Genomic DNA, 16,224 nt, shown 5'->3' on the forward strand with positions numbered 1-16,224 from the left:
GGCAAAACTGTGTGCAATGCATAATGAAGAAAAGTTTCTTTACAACTGGAGCTATTTCTTACATTTTGTAAAACTCTGAAAGATATTCTTCCATTAGCTGTAATACACTTAAGTCTGAAAAAATATTTTTTCATTGTCTTGCATTTTTCAGAAAGTGCAAAAAAAGATTTTTTCTTAAGTTACTAAATGATTTCCCAAATCATGAGCACCATTTTTTTTTCTGTTCTTTTCCATGAAATTGTAGCTGCCCTCAAAGAAATCATAAGAACCAGAACAGAAAGCTGCATAGAGCATATGTAAAGTTACAGCTTAAAAGATTTGGGTATAAAATAAAAAATATGAAATTGCAGTCAGCAAATTAAGGAATGTTATATTTCTGCATGTTCATGAATTGATTCTCAAATGAATAATTTGATTCAGCAGATCCTTTAAGATCTTCCAAACCGGCATTTTTCTATCTGGTAGAATTCAAACTGAACCAGATTCTTGATTGAAATTCTGTCACAATGGTGTCACTGGATTTTTTGCCCAGTTCTAGGTGAGCTATCTAGGATTCAAGCTATTAAAACAGGTTGAAACACAATCTTTTCCTGCTTTTTTTTCCTGCTTAATTAGTTTGTTTCACTGAAGCTGTACTGTTTTGAAAATATCATTGAATGAAGAATGAAGATTCAAAGGTGAAATATTCTGTAGCCTGAATTAAGACTAAGTCTTCAGTTTTTTACTTCCTCAAAGAAAATCCCCAGGCTGTTGGTTGGTGTGTCTTTGGCTTGTAAACATTTTTGAAAACTCCCTTTCATTTTCTTTCTTCATTAAAAGCTCAAACAAATAAAAATAAAAATTAACTCTCACTAAAAATGGAGTTCTTACTTTCCAGTCAGTTCTGCCAGCTACACATCTGCAGAGAATCCTCTGAATTAATCTTGCTGTATACTCAGAAAAGGACTAGCAACCCAAGTCTTTATGTCTTTCACTGTATATTTTGCAAATGATGATTCTTTCCTTTCTAATTCTTTCTAATCCTTTCTAATTCTAGACCACTTTGTAGGACTCTTTGTTTCTCCAGTTACTTATGATAAATTGATAATATAGGATGCCTGGATTCCTGCTCTCCTCTTCTCATTGCAATTCTGTATTGGTCCCCTCTACAGGCAAAAAGATGAAATAGTATAACCTGTTTTATACTGCTAGTTAAAGCAAACACAACTAAGATGAAAGGAGAACGATCATACAGGAAGAATAGATGATTAAAAGGCTACTTAATAAAGGYGGAGAAAAAAATGGTGTTCTAAAGAGGCAACAGGAATAGGAGAAAAATCACATATTTCTCAGAGGTTGATCCAAAATAGGAGAAGAGGCTGCCCAAACTGAAGTTGGAACCCAGATATGGAGGAAAGATATATAAATTCTGCCAGGTAGGGAAGTCCCTGATTTTCATTTCATCTGCAAGGGAAAAGATAGCAATTATATCAAAGGAAAGGCATTATATAGAAAAGGAAAAGGCATAAGTCACTGGTGACCTGCTGCTCATTTTCTCTTCAACTTCACTTCCTATTAACTACTCAAAGAACAGAAAATCACAGATTTTAATAAGCGAAAAAAAAAGTCCAGTCTGCATCTGCATTACTACTGCTCAGTTAGTTACAGCATTTTCAATAAAATAATAAAGAGAATACACATAAATGACATGCTTTTAACTTAAGATTTCAAAAAATAGCATAAACTGTAGTATCTTTCTACATTATTATCTGTGTACGCCTTCTTCTTCATATGGATATCAGGTTTGAATTTCTGTTTATCAGTTCTGCATTTCTCTCTATATTACTCTGATATATAGATTAACCTGTCAGACCTAACTCAAAGGCCTTGACCTCTACAGTTCTTTAAGACCCTACTCAGGATTTTCTTCTGCTATAGTATCTACASAGTCAGTGGTGGAGAGGTTGTGGTGCAGTTAGGGAGAGCTAATTTTAATTAATTAATCAATTAATTAATGCTTTGGAACATTCAAGTTCTGTAATGCCTCCCTAAGTAACCTCATTATCTTATTTTCATTACCCTCCTCTTCTCTATTCCGTCCTTTCTTTTTGTGTAAGATTTGCTTGTTGCATCTTGTTTTAAATTAGATTCTTCAGGGCAGAGACACTGTCAGAGATGGTTTATATAGTAACAGGCGTAGTTGGGTCTCATCCTGATCGGAGCTTTTGGACACAACTGTAATTAATTGTCATTTACAGCTGAGCCATAGTGATGTTAAATGCCTTGTTCAAGGTGTTAAAGCAAGTCTGTGGTACAGTTGCAAATGAAACCCAGATGGCACCTTTCTCTGCTGTAAYCACTAGCCTGCTGCTTGTACTTTGGGACTGTTGGGCTGACATAGGGGTATGGAGATATTATCAAATTATCCCAAAATAAGGCAGGTATTTTTGATTTCCCCAAGCTTGTCGAAGAAAAGGGCCTCAAATACCTTTATTTTGAAATACAGACTTTTTAAAATCTATAATTTCCAAAGTCCCTGAATGCTGTAAAATTACTTGTTGCCTATTCTCACTAAAATTCTTTCACGTCATTCTAGCCAAACAAATTTAAGTATAGAGTAAGGATGCAAAAGATTTAGGAAGCTGAGGAGAATATAATATAATAACTGGGCCTTAGAGACCTGAAGAGAGGGCTCCCAGTTGTAAAGGTAGATATATTGCACTATAGGAATATCACACATAAGTGTGGCTTCTTTTAGGTACATCTTTGCAACATTTGAGACCATAACCACTCATTCAGGATGTGCCTAAGAATCAGTTTAAGAACCAATTCTTAAATTTTAGTAGTCTAGTTCTTAAGACCCTTAAAGAACTTAAGGATATGCAAGCTGGCAAATAAGAAAAAAAAAAATAAAATCACCATTCTTCAACTGTGAATTCAGTGTAAGAGAAGTCCCTGAATCAATTAGAAGTAGAATCTTTTAAAAATCATGGACTATCCACCAACATGATCAGACCTTCTAACACTCCTGCTGTCAATAAGAAGCTTGACATTGGTGACACTGCTAAAGTGCTCTTACTAATTAGTTGACAAGAGACATGCTTGCCACAGGCTTATCACCAAATAAGAATATATGTGAAAATTAATGTTGCATACGTCTCATATCTCATACATCTGCATGAATGTCATATAGTGTGGCAGATGGGRAAGAAAAGTTTACATGCCAAACTACTTCTGAGATGTAAATTTTTTTAAAATGTTCTCAACCTTTTTTTTTCCCAGAAAATCTGTAAATAATATATGAGTATGTCTAAGTACCAGCAGATCTTAAATCATAACATAATGAAGAACCTATGCAAATAGAAAATATCAAATGCTTATATAAACCAGACTGAGGCATGTGAATAGAACTGTGAAACTAAATACCAGATCCAGAAATTATACTGAATGCCTACAATAGCACGGAAATAAACATGTATGTTCAAATATTCATTGAAAAAGAAACCTGTTCAGYGATCTGCAGATATCTGAATTGTAGAAGGATCAGGTTTTTAATCTCAAAGTTTCCCAGATATCGATGCTTCTTCACTAAGTATTGCTCAGTCTTATTGAGTGTTATATACTTTGATACTGAAAATTAGATACATAAGGTATTTAAGATAGATAGATATTTAAGGGTGTGTCTATACAAGTGTTTTTAGTCCAAATCAGAAGTACACTTTTAAAGAGAATCTCCTAATTATCCCCACTCAGTGCACTTTGGTTTGCATAATGGAGTGGCTTTGGAGCACATGGAGAGGACTCATTTCAAATGAAAATAAATCAGAATATGTGCTCTGGAAGTGGAGCCGGTGCACTTCAATTACCAGTGGGCATTCAGCCCATGGGACCAGCCTAGTTTAAGATAGTAAAACTTGCAAAATACATCTTTGTGTGGATATCCAGTCTTTTTATCTTCTCAGCATAGATAGATGCCTATAATAAGAAAGTGCTAGGGTATTGAAAAGGTTGGGGKTTTTTTTGTTTGCTTTTTTTATTTCCTTTTGCTTTGCTTTGTTTTGTTTTTACAACTGTTTCAACCTAAGATCTTAAGATGATTCAATTCAAATCTAGACATCTAATGTTGAATTAAATTAATGGTTTCTAAACTAGATTTTACTCTTGTCCCACCTGCGTATTAGACTCTCTCCACTTGACTGCATGGATCTGCTAAGGGCTGCTTTTAAGCCGGGTCTGGCATATCCTCAAAGCACTCCTAATATTCTCTGAGAAAGCCAAGATTCTAACAGAATTCATTCACAGATATTTTCTTTTTCAACCACAGCTGGTAGTGGTGATGCTTTAGTTTCAGCTATATTTAAAAAAGGATACCTGAAAGACATAATTTCTATATGATTGATAAAAACAGGTGGTTGGGTGGAAAGCACAACCACATCTTTTAGCATTATCTTCACAGAGAAGATTTAGAGTTCACAGTTTTATAAAACATCAGAAAATCACATGATTTCTCTTTCACACAGTCTCTAATATTTGATAAGGAAAAACATGTAGATGAAGTTTTTTCTGATGGGTAATTCTCCTAATGGCATTTCTTTCCCGGGGATTTGTTGAGGTCTAACAAGGCATAAGTTTGTGCTGCAATCCTAGTGTAATCCAGTTAAGAATTATCAAACACAAGATACAAATCCATTTACAAAAACTTGYGTAGTAATTCTTGTGCCACTTGCTACATAATTTGTCACCCTCAGTCTTTTTGTATTCACTACTTTCTAGATGTTTTCTCATCTTTTACTTTTCTAGTCTCCTTTGATTAATGACTGTATTCATTTTTCTCTCAAATGAAATTTTGCATCAGATAGATTGTGATATTTGGAACAGGCCTAARCAGTTTGCTGTGGTTTAGTTGTTGTGTATGTTTCAGCTCTCAAATTCCCACCCACTGGTTGCTCCACACTAAGTAGCGGAAGAAGTGCTCATAGAAATCGAAGATATATTTGAGATATAAAAAAGCTGTACTCTTTTCATATTTTAAATCTGACTCATACTCACCTTCCACCTTTTGTTTCCATCTTTGAGTGTGCTACACATATTGCAAATACTGATTTTAAGTAGATAGAGTTCCTCCTGCTTTGATGTGGAAAATTTTTGCAGGATGGAAATTGCAACCATGAGTTAAACAGCCAAACTCTCTGCATTGGATGGTAAATAAGACTACTGAAAATCAGTATGATGGGTTTGGAGCTAGACAAGCCAAGAAAAATAACTCAAGAGATGTGTTTTGGCACAAGCCATCACTCTTTCAGAGGCTCAGACTGAGCTGCACAAAAGGACACTGGCACTAACTGCCTTTGCAGGTATCTAAGGCCAAGTTAAATTCCCAGTTTGCTTGCTAATGTTTGACAGCTCTAACTGCTGAAGCCATCACCTATAGATTTCTTTGGACATGCCAGGACTTGCTGCTGAGTGCCCTCAGAAGAACATATATCCTGGCAACCCATGTTCCCTTTCAGTTTAAAATTAGAGTAGCTTTTCACCCAGTATGTTGCCTATTGTGATGTCAGCACCAGTCCGAATAAAAACTCTAGATCCTTTCCTTGGAGCCCAGTGTTTCAGTATGCAACGGAGTACTTTAGGACTTATAATGACGTAGAGCCTCAACCTGCAGCATCTGTCTCCCTGTGAGAATTTAACTCTAAGTGTGAAACAGAAAGACGGCCAAGAGTGAGATCCACAGTGGCATTTGTGTGCTTTCCAGACACAAAGACTTCCTGAGTGATCCACACAGGATGGGGATCTGTTCTGTTATATCTGTTCATCAGTGTTGTGTGCTTTTGTCTATGTATAGAAGTTTCTTCCTGTGTTTGCACTAATGGACTATCATGAGCTGTGATCATCATGCTCCTTAGACAGCTGGATATTGATCAGATATTAAGTTATAGAACCTACAGAGAAGAAGGAGTCTTCTCTGACTCCTTCTACGTAGTTATAGCTGCCACTGCAACTTAATTTTAAGAGGTCCCTACAGAACACCTTGAGTTCCTCAGGCRCAATAATATGTTATCCACTGTGTTCTACCATACGCTTCTTCCTTCAAGTATGAAGGAAGAAYACCTATATCTTTTATGTAGTGAATTCATAAATCCAAATTTGGTGCCAAATCCAGTTAGACACTAAAAAGAATATCCACAACAATAGGACTACATAGGAAGACTAAGACCAAGCAACAACAAAGGGACCAAAACTAAGATAACTAATAGGAAATATGGTTTTGTCTGAAGTTTTGCACAACTCCTCTGAAGTTGGCTCTGATTCCAACATTTATGTGAGATTGGCAGTCACAGTCTGAAGTTCCTTCCTTGCCCCAGCATAGTTTTCCACTGAGTAGAGAAGACTCATAGCACTTCCTTGTGAAAGTAGGACTGCATATGACAGTACAGCCGTTAGACTTTTATATTGCCTATTATCATATTGCCCACTTAYATGAGACTATTATATCTTTGTGGCTATAACATCATTTCATACTCCCCTGACCTGAGCACCCCTCTATTGTCCATAATTTTTGATGAAATGGTCACTGTACTATGGTCACTGTACGTTTTATTGCATTTTACTTTTTGAAGATGTGCAGTATTTGGACTGACCCTGGGAGTTTAGCAGATACTGATTTATTATTTATTAAATAGTTTCATATTTTAGATCAGTATTAAGGGCTAACATATTTAGCCCACCCCGATTATTATATTACTTAATATATTAACATAAAAGTTCTGACGAATACCTAGCAGCCTAGCTATTCTTAGAAATACCAATTTTAACAAAATTTTAAATAGTTATAACTTTTGAATTTAGGTCCCTAAATTCTACATAAATTGAAATAAAGGTGAATATCTGATTTTTTTTTTTTTTTTTTTAATCTAAGTGCTTCAGCAACCTGATGCTTATCTCATGCTTGTTCTTCATTGCTAAGGGCATGTAACATCTTCTGAGTAGGTGCTGTGCTCTCCTAGCACTTCTGTAGGCCAGCACCCGGCCCTCTACTAGGGAATTTGGCAAATATCAGTTTGTAAATAAACTCAGTGCATGTCTGAAGCATTAGATCCTAAAGAGTACTTACCTCTATTTTAAAAATCCCAGTCGTGAATTTCATGGACTTCACACTAAAACAGAGCACACTGATAGCCAGCATCAATACTGTGTTTGAACACTCTTTAACACAGACTCATCACTTTGAAAATCTCCCTGGCAAAAATGTGTTTATAAGCACTTTGGTATTGCAGCAGTGGTGTGAGAGAGAAGGATTTGCTGACATGTCACCTGTAATGTTGAAAATACCTGTTATATCTGCATAATGGACAAGGCCACAGTCTTTAATGCCTTTACAAATTTTCCTTTGTTGCCCAAGCACAATTAGTGAATCTTTTCTACCTTCCATGGATGAGATAACAAAGTTGTCATTAGAAATAAGATGGATTCCAGTAGTGACCACAATGATGCTGCCTGGCACTCCTAGATAATGTTCTCCCTTGAGAAACCTTACCCTARTAATTACTTTCTTCTCCCTTTTGTCAACCTATTTGAAATCTATCACYTTCAATGAGTATTTATCTCCAGGTCAGTAAATCTGTATTAGGTAGCACTTTGTGTAATGTCTTACTACATGCAGTCCATTATCCATACTAYTCCATCCCTCCATCCTATCTATGCAGACTTCATTCCCATAATTTGCTTTGTGTGGACAGAACCTTTTGATCTCACAGAGCCTCATGGACTTCTTTAATATTCCATATAGACCTTAACTGGTCTTATGGAGTCTTAACTCCATCCACAATGGTAAATTGTTAGATTTGGGTCAGTAATTACAAAAAAAMCCTTTTTTAATTTTTTTTTAGCCTTAAACATATTTAATAAGCTTATTTTTAATTATTAACTGGAGTTTCCCTAAATTTTTATATATTATTTTCCTGATATGCTTGAATCTATACAAAATTAATTGTCTAAAATTTTCACGATCCCAATCCTTTCTTTCTGCCACATGAGGTTATTTTTAGTCTCTGAATCCCAAGATTGAAGATCATTATTTGCAAAAGTTTGAAAAGTCCTTCAATCAATTCCTTAAAATATTCAGGCACACCATAGCTAAACATCCAGATGCACCTAACTTCATCATGTGTAATAATATTTAGGAAGCATAGAAATTACTACAGAGTGCATTAAGAAAGACCATTTTCAGAGGTAGGCAAGTCAATGAATTCCAAATTGTAGAGTGAAATACTAGCCCTACAATTAGAGCATACATATTTGTGTTCATATTAATAAAACTGATGACCAACTTTACTATTTAAACTTATCTAGCCCCTACTAGGACAGAGGTTTTGTTGCTCTAGGTAATGCAGGAATCCAGATGAGGAAGCAACCCTTTCCAGTAGAYGCAAGCTCATTACAAAAATTGCATGATATTTTCACTAATTTGACAGAGATGTCATGTAGGGAAGCTTTTGGTTTTCATGGCATAGCAAAGTGTATCCCTAAATAAAAACGCCCTTCTTCCAATCAAGACTGAAACTCTGGGACACTGATCAGGTTTTCGGATTTACTGTCAAGGACTGTCTTAACAGCTCATGATATAAAGCGAGYTTGCTTCTGGTTTCAGACAACAAGGAGGGCGCTCCAGAAAGTTAGTCATCTCTGGTGAGGACAGATGGARTCAGTGAAAGAAGACTGCACAGTTCTCAGTGAGAGGCGCGCGTTCCCCCTCCTAGGGACAGCCAGCCAAGAGATCATAACCCTGCAGATAAGCAGCAGACAGTACAACGACCGGCAGCACGAGGAAAAGACAAACAAAGCTGCAGTGGCCTCTCCTCTCTAATTGCTTAGTGTGTATTTGGGAAAAGTCCATATAAGGAAAATCATCTGTCTTCCTTGCTCTGCCAGGGTCCACACATGGATGCAATTGTATTCACGCAGCAGGTTGCAAGACTGAGCCTGTAAATATATTTAGTAAGTTACAGGCCGACATAAACTAAAACCATGTGTATTTGCTTTTAAGGCAATCAGCTTCAGTAGTGTTGTCAGCACCTCCGAGAGCCCGCCCCAGGTGTAGACGATCTTATTCTCTATAAACACATTCAGTGAAATAATTCTGATGTTATCTATTTATGAGGATGTTAAGAGGTATGACACCAACCAGTTCTTAGGTGCTCACTGAGGAATCTTTGGAACCTGATTGCATAGCAAGTGCTTTCACTGGAAACTCTTGAAGCAATTTTTCTAGGGTAAATTTTTGTGCTGTAAGCTAAGGGTTTATTCCAGAAGAGAGAAACTCAGCTACAAGAAGTGAGCAAGTGCAAAGAATTTTCAGTGTTTCAGATGTCAAAATAAAAGACACTGGCTTCTGGATGACACAGAATGTCATAAACTGGACATTTGTAAATTGTCCAGTAAATTGTCCAGTAAAAACTGGAGCTGCAAACTAGCAAATTAGACCAATTTTCTGAAAAGTCCTTTGAGCAACATAAAAGCACATAGCATTCATATGGGATTTGCTTCTGCAGAAATCAGTAGGCAAGAATCAGCAAAATTTAAGTTCTTGAAGGAACAATGTAGTAAGAATTTAGGCACCTACATTGGCTAGAGCATTTTTCAAAATCCACATCCACAGATATAGGTTCACTAGTATCTACCAGCTCATACGTTTTTGTAACTATTACTTGTAAGATTCAGCCCATAACTTGGCTCTACTAAATGCTTTGGTAGTTTTTCACCAATTGATCTCATTTAGAAAAATCTTCCATTTAGAAGAATGTCTCCTCTCAGCAAAAGGAAACATAACCTTCATTTTCCTTTCTACTGCAGATTTTGCTTTGTCACAGAAATACCTTATTATTGATTGTCACAGGCAAAATAATCTTGAGTCAGGGAATTTTATTTAATTCTGTGACAATTAACACAGACATTTGATCACTAGTTGGGATACTGAGGAAGAAAAAGAAGACACAATCAAACAGAGGAAACACCCTTCCTTGGCCTTCACTACACACCTCTTCAGTCAAGAACCTTTCATTCTCCATCCTGTCCTCAGATCCCCATGTTTTCTCCATGTGTTATGCTTTGTGAGGGAATGTAGYGAGTAGGAATTATGCATGTAGTAGGTGTCCCTTGTTTCTTGAACATTTTCCTCTGTGGCTCCTGGTTTCCTATTCATTATTCTCTGCTCTGGCTCCATATTTCTCTGCTCCACATAGGCTACAGACCCTTGGGGATGTCCTTGTGGTGCATGGGTCACGTGCAGCTGAAGTTACTCAGGGGTGTACCAGCCCCAACATGGGTCATCCATGTCTGCAGCCTGTTCGGTGGTGTACATGCCCTGGTATGGCTCCTCCATGGGCTGCACTCTTTCAGGGGTGCCTCTGCCATCATGCCTTCCAACAGCATACCTCCAGCCATGTGCCTACAAAACCCTCTTCAACATATCTCCTGCATTTCCCCCCTTCTAGCAGCTTCATCTCTTCCTTAAATATGTTTAAGCAGAGGCTGCGTGTGTTCCTGCTTTGAAGCAAGTTGGTGTTTTGGCATAAGGCAGCTTGCTCACACTAGTTTCAGAGATGAYCAGACCCTACTGTGATCAGCACAGGGCAGTTCATGGCTTCCACCCACACAGGTCATCCCTGCAGCTCCCACTTCTACAACTTGTGGTCAATATATGAATATTGAAGGAATATATTTTGAAAGAATATTCAGGTAACGTAGAAAATATCTTGGGAAAAAAAGGCAGTAAGAATAGACAATTGAAAAGAAATTGAAAAGAAAAAAGAGAAAATTACAGTACAGTACAGTGAAAATTAATGTATAAGTCTTTTGGCAACAGTCTTTTGGTGGACTATAAGGAGCAAAATTTGAATTGGGCAGGATGAGTGGCGAGAGTTATGTAAAGAAGACACAACAAGTTAAGTAGCAAATGGAGGGCCAAGTGATACCTTGGACCTTGGAAATTCTGTTCTGCAGGAATTTTACCATGCAAATAAATGGAAAGAGAAAGGAAGAGAACATATGAATGATAAATTAGTGAAAGAGGTCAAAATTCTGACTGTTATTGCACAGCTTTTCAGTATCAAGGAAAATACCTGCTTAGCAGGAGGGGAGGATGAATTTTCAGTGGAACTGTCAGGTCTATTGGAAGATTTTCCCCTYGTAGACACAATGTGGCATGAAATCAGGAGTAAAGGAAATGGCCATTGAAAATGAAGTTGAACCAGAAAGAACTGCAAGAAGAGAATGCTTTCGGCAGGAGGAAGAGGAAAAGAATTACACTTAGAAACAAGTGAAGCAAGAACAGAGATGCAACTCTGGAAGACCAGCCAGAAAGAATGCTTCGAAACGGCCACAATATGAAGTCAACCACACTACTGTGTTGAAGTGATGGGGAACCTTGTTACGGCATATACAGTCAAGCCATGTCTGTTATTAGAAATGTAGAATTGAAAAGAAACGACAAGAGAGACCTGATTTAAGCCTTTCCCTCTAGCCCTCCTRTTTGCAAGGGGAGACAAACTTATAATGATCAGGTTGAAAAGTTGTATAATAGATCAGCAGAGAGAGAACAAACAAATTAAGTTCCTTTTTGGTGAGTGGAAAACCTGAACCACAGCCAGAACTCAGTTGATGATTGTGGACAAAGAAACATGCAGCTAAGGATTCAGTGGATCATCAGCATGGAAGGTGACGTTATTTGAAACAATTGTGCAGCAAATCATAATTCTTTATTTCCAGCCTCCCTGGTTTTATGCATTTCCTATCACAGATGAAGGGTTAAATTCTCAAGAAGGATTTTGCACTGTGACATCTAATTTTCAAGCAATCTGCCAACTAATTATATCCCCATTGACCCCCAAGCCATGTTATAAGTTATGTGCCAATGGAAGAAAACTGAATTAGAAGCTAGGCAGTAAGAAATGGTGAGAAACTTAGCGAAGCTGAAGGGATTTTCCTTTTCAAAAAGGTGTCTGTTTGCTCACAACATTCTTGGCTGTGAACAGTCTCCTGCAGTGAAGTACTTAAATGGCATAATTTCTTTCTCACAAAGAGAGAAAAGAATAAAAACAAAATACAAGGGCCCAGTCTTATATCACACTGTGATGAAGACATTCGGACAAGTGATCATACTCCAAATTTCATTCTGTCTTAGCCTACATTCTCCATGGAAGCTCTAACCACAAGGTTATCTGCAAGTCAGAAGTTCMCATCTCACACTATCATTTACAATTGCTGTTCTACTTAAACAGCAGGAGAGGATGCGGGCGCAGGAGGGCTGAAGTAAGGAAGAATATTAAGAAACATCTATTGTTCCTTGGTTAGGGCAATCTTCTCATGGAAGAAAGACCTGATACTAAACCATAGCTGAAGAAGATAAAGCAGAAAGAATTTAAATGTATGTCTGATTTAAATCTATGCTTTACAACCTCTCACTGAAGAGGAAGGATAATCAGCCAGGCTTTTTTCCCAGTAGCTGTGCTCTGAAAACAATTACTGTGATGAATGTCAGATAAAAAGGAGAAAAACATGTTTTGTGAATTTTTCATGGACCTAAACATAAACTGGAACTTCAACAAATTCAGTATTGTCTAGACAACAACATTTTTGCTTGTGCACACCTACRGAAACTTAGACAGCTAAAGGGCCTCACTTGGGAAAACTTAGTCTCTCATGGAGACGTGCAGAATTGGGGGAGTTTTAAGTGCTAGCAATGGCTGAGTGCTGGATTAGGTGCCCAGAGACTCATTAAGGCYTCTGAATTACCCTTGTGAACATACYCCAAAGTGCTAGGTGTAACAATCAGCTATAATGTGCAAGTAAAGTAGAGATTTTAAGGGAACTGGTATATAGACAGAAAAGGGATTGCTTAGTGAAGAAGACAGATGGAGTGAACAAGTGAATGACATTTACTAAACAGGAAAGGAAAGTGATAGGGAAAAGGGACAGCTGTAATGAACACAAACATGTAGTAGATAGAGAAATGGTGTGCTAGATTTAAAGGACATCTGGTGCAAAGGCTGAAGTGTATGAGTGACATGCCCTAGATATAAGGTTGGAAGTGCTGTGCATGAATGACAGCTGGCTTAGCTATCATGGGTGACATGTCCTCCATAGAGGAATAGAGTGCTGGATACAAGTGACAGCTAGTATGTACTGTGTAAGTGAAATATCTTTGTTACAGCAGGCAAATATGAAGGAAAATTAACTGGAGAGCCTGAGCAACATGTTCCTGACCAAAGAAGGAAGAATTAGGTGCAACATAAAGCTGGAATGCATAGGTAACATGACCTAGAAGTGGAAGAGAGTAGTAAGTGGGACAAGTGCGTTAGGACTAGATTGGATTAAATAAACCTCTCTGGAAAGAGATGTCATAACTGTAAAGTATGACTGAAGTGAACAACTGATATGCCACTGACTGAAAATTGGCAGCTGACTGGGCCTGCATAATGTAGTTGTAGCTCCTGATCTCTCTGGCATTTCCCTGAAGKGGGCTGAATTTTCAGTAGGAACCATCGTGGGTATTTCTGTACTAAACACGGTTATGTTCCTGTTGGTATCATAAGTGCATAATTTTTGTAATGATGTCTCTGTATGTTGTCCTTATATGGACAGAGAAGTAAACATGTCATCAGGATACAAAAGTGTGGTGCCCTCTGTACTTTTAGAAAGTCTTAACTGAGTTTTGTTTAGGTGAAGGTGTAGAACTGTGAAGACACCATTTTTTTGTCTTTGAGGATATTTAAAAGTGAGGATTAGTTTTTTCACTGAAGAGCAGATTCCTGAAGCCACTATGTACTTCATAGGTACTGTATGGTCATAAGGCCTCATCATGATCCATGTTACAATCCTTATTTTTCTRATATACTATTTCTGCCCATATCCCATCCATATAAGTGCACAGATACTTTTGGATTTATATACTTAAAAAGGTATACAAATATACATTTTTTTTTTGTCTATTATGACTGMAAGTCATGAACTAGAATACAATTTACCATACTGTAAATTAACATAGATAATCACAATGAGAAAAAAAAAATGACGACAGAATTGTAATCTCCAAGATTTTAAAAATCATCAGTCATGAATCCAGATCTATGAGAAAGACTTAGAAATAATAGCATTTAAATATAAATAAATAAAACCAGAGATACTTCTGATTCAGCTGTCCAGCTACAGGGSTATTCTCAGGAATACAATCTTCATGCTGACTTCTATCCCGCAAGTACTAAAAAAAATTATTTTAATGAAAACACTAAGCCTCAGTGAATTGTATGACTTCAAGAGCCATGGATTRAGAAAAATATGAAATATCATGGGATTTACAATAAAATCTCTATAATGGAATCACATCAGCTGGCAATACCGAGGTAGAAGGCCAACTTTAATTTAACCTTGGAGTGTGATGTAACACAGTCCCACAATGCAGGCCACATCTGTAAGGCAGAGCCCACCTCTCAAAAACAYTCAAGTTCTCCTTTATTGAATACTCTTCATAAATATATTTCAACCATGGCCCCTGTGCAGACTTACAAAAACAAATACTGTAGAGTATAACAATGTAGACCACTGTATAGGAGCAGACAGATTTTAAAATGCTTTACTCTATCCAGTCTATACATTCTAAAATCAATTAGTCTATCCACAAGAATCCCATCAAGCACTATGACTGGTGACCACCTTATACACATGTTAAAAGAATGACTATTCTTATAGCTCGGAATAACTCTTTTCTTGAGCTCAAAACTCTTTGAACCTAAAACACAGATGTTTAGGAGTAAATGAAGCCCTGATTGTAATCTTCCAACTGGACAGGAAAAAGGATGGATACTGGACTGCCTCCCTACATCCATATGTTTGGTGATCAGAATAGCTGAATAACAATGAAACGTAGTAGCTTTTTGTTGGTGTTCTCTGGAGTTCAAAGACTCCTGCTGGTGACAGGATGTGTTCTTCAGCTGCCAGGCAGGTAAGTAGTCAGTAAGGTTGAATTTGGTAATGAGTAACGCAAGTGTTATCTTCAAACCTCAAGATATCTAGGGCCCACCATGCACCATGCCTGTTTGAATTTTTAAGGAAAACAACCATTGACGTGATTGGTAAGGAAGTTTAACAGAAAAACTGCTATTCTAATTTTGAAGCTAAAAAGCCATTCCGGTAAATGAGGCCGTGGATTCCTGAGGCCGCAGAAAACCTATAAGTCCAGTTCAAGCAAAAAGAAAGAAGCCTTCCACTTTGTTCAGGCAGCTGGCCTGGGCTTTATATCAGTGGAGATGCAAGATCTGAAGGGAAATTTTCTAGGTTGAGCTTCCTGGTGTTACTAGAAAGCACATAAGATACTTGTGTTTCATTAAGTTCTCAAAGGTTTTATTTTTTCTTTTGCCCCTTGGTTACTAGGAGGCCATTCTAGGATTTCACTCTTCTGCTCCAATTTTATTTTCTCCGTTTGAGCCTGAACTTGTTCCTGAATTCTTTATACCTGCATATTGTGGTGCTGACATTTTTGCTTGACTTTGGTACTTTTCTTCTCCAAAGCTCATTCTAGGATGCATTTGTAGCCTTTCTCAATCTTACTTTTTTTTTTTTCAGAATACACTAGATAACTTCTTTGAATCTCCACYGTAAAAAAAGATGCTTTTTGTCTTTGATCTTTCTACTGTTCCTTCTCTGCTAGTTCCTATTTGGGAGGATTTTTGTAAAATAGTGACCAAAATTATCTATATTTGAGACATCCTTAGAGACATATCAGCTTTGGAATTTCTCATAGAGCTATAACGGCTTGTAAACAGTCTATAACTGATTATTTTCCTTCTCTTGACAATTTTTATAAAGTCTATCCTTACATAAAGGAGGAAAAGAGATAGTATAAACAAAGGGAGGGAAAGAGATAATATAAACATATCATCTCATAAGTCTAAGCTCAGTAAAATTCAAGACTTCAACTTTGCTAATGGAATGTGCTCCTGACACTGAAAGATGTTAACAATACTGAAAAGGATCAAGATATCACATGGAAATAAATAAGCGAACTGAGGAGTGCAAATGAGATGGAGTTGAATTTCAAAGCTGTGGATATATCCGTGGACTTATCAAGGCAATTCTGAAGTTCTGAATGAATTTGCTGGCTGACCAGGATACAGCAATCTCACTGCTGTCCTGTTCTGTTGTCCTAGACATGATTCTGTTCCTAGTAGTTCTGCAGCCAGGACCTATGGA

Source organism: Nothoprocta perdicaria, unplaced genomic scaffold, assembly GCF_003342845.1.
Source record: "Nothoprocta perdicaria isolate Ctin4 unplaced genomic scaffold, notPer1 scaffold_125, whole genome shotgun sequence".
In the NCBI taxonomy this organism is placed as follows: Eukaryota; Metazoa; Chordata; class Aves; order Tinamiformes; family Tinamidae; genus Nothoprocta; species Nothoprocta perdicaria.